Source organism: Trachymyrmex septentrionalis, unplaced genomic scaffold (genome assembly GCF_001594115.1).
Source record: "Trachymyrmex septentrionalis isolate Tsep2-gDNA-1 unplaced genomic scaffold, Tsep1.0 scaffold53, whole genome shotgun sequence".
Taxonomy (NCBI): domain Eukaryota; kingdom Metazoa; phylum Arthropoda; class Insecta; order Hymenoptera; family Formicidae; genus Trachymyrmex; species Trachymyrmex septentrionalis.
The window spans coordinates 2821609-2823647 of record NW_017305705.1 but is presented as its reverse complement, the minus strand read 5'-3'; positions in this window follow the sequence as shown (position 1 = coordinate 2823647).

The window sequence follows — 2039 nt, the reverse complement described above, 5'->3', positions numbered from 1 at the left end:
TAATTATATATAAATAATTTTTTTACATTTCTTCAAACTTGATTTTTTCTAAAACAAATAGTTACGAGAATTACCTTTTTAATTATTTTTAATGTTTTCATATTACTATTATTATTTCTATTACACTAAAAAGTAATTTTACGAAAGAAAGAAGGATGTATGAACATATTTGTATGTATAGACATATTTCATATATAATTGTACATGTTTATGAACATTTATGCGTATTTATGTATGTTTATACATATTTATACATATTTACGCATCAAAAATTTTTTACCGGATGTATTGATTAGAAATAGATTCAATACTATTGCCAATTTATATTAATACCAATATTAGGTATAGCGAATTCGGTAGCCTGCACTGATTCTGTATTAATACCAGAGTCGCGTTAATGAAATGTGCGCCCAACTAGGTGTGATCTTCGAGTGATTCCACTTCCCCTAATGGATTAAACAGTAAAAAAATTATAATAATATTTTAAATACACTTGTGTGTGTGATTGAAACGTAGACAATTGGCCAGAGGTAGTTAAAGCCAAGATTTATTGAATTATACTTGAACTAAAAATGTACAACAAATATAATGTAAATTATATCACTAATCTATTATCATATTAGAAAAGCGGAAGATTTATGAGACTCAAGTATATATCTATACTGTTAATAGAATTATTATTTATTGATTATTCCATGATTTTACAAAAATCGCAAAATTATAGATGCACTTAAATAATTTAATTTTTTAATTTTTTTTATTGTGGCGCCCCTGACATTTTGGCTTTCTGGGGCTCAAAACCCCAAAAGTCTATAGATTAAGCCCAGATCTTCATGTAGAATACCGACGCTTTGACACCGAGTATGATTGGTGAAAAATAGGTGAAAGGGATAAATTTTACTTTCATAACTCGTTCTTCACCAATCAGCACTCAGTGTCAAAGCGCCGGTGTCCGCATGAGGATCCGGGCTAATGCACTACTGGTTAGTACTGCCCTGATACAATACTGCAGTATGGTCTCGGGATAAATGCGATCAATCACAGTGCAGCATTAACTTAAGGCAACCTTAAACTAAAGTAGCATAATAACACTGAATTGAGATAAAGTGAGTACTAAACAGTGCTGTAAATCTACTACATATTTTTATCAATTCTTACAGAATATAAATTTTATCCACCATTTTGATTAAATAAATCAAACCGCACTGTCAAAAATTTTAGTACAATAAGGTTTACTCACATTCAATTCATTTTATTTTACTGAATATAATTTTAGCGCTGCGGTCTAGTGCAATTTTTATTCGCGGAATACAACATAAAGTTCGCATGGTAATGCAGTATAATCTAAGCGAATGCGAAAATTTCTTGGCATTGGAGTAGAGAGCATTGATCGAATATGTGGTATGGAAAAAGTTTATACTTAGCATGCGCAGTGTGTGCACATCCAGAGAAAGGTTTCTTCAATATAAAGAAATGTTGCTTTGCTATACAGTTAAAGAAAAAAATTCTTTGATTTGAACGTTTTCTTTGATTTAAACATTATTTTTTTTAATAAAATAAAAAAATTTATTTGATTTAAAGAAATTATGTTCAAATCGAAAAAATACCCTGGTTTAACCCTGATGAAAATTTTTCTCATAATTTTTATACGAATTAGAACATTATTCAAAAATTCTCAGAAATATTCGGAAAGTTTACATGTTTTCTTAGAATTTTTCATACAAATGAATTCTGAAATATTCTGAAATTTCTTATCCTATAATTTTTAAATTTTTTAGACTTTATAATATTTCATCAGAAATTATACTTATAAAAAATCTTAAAAATCTTACGATTCATAATTAACATATATGAAAAATTTTGAGAAAAGATTTAAATTTTTTGAGAAATATTCCAATTTGTATAAAAAATATGAGCTAATTATAAAATTATAGAGAAATTCTGAAAAATTACATGAAAAATTCTGAGAAAAATTTTCACCAGGGAAATCAAAGAAATTTTTTCTTTAACCGTAAGCGTATAGCAAAGAAATATTTCTT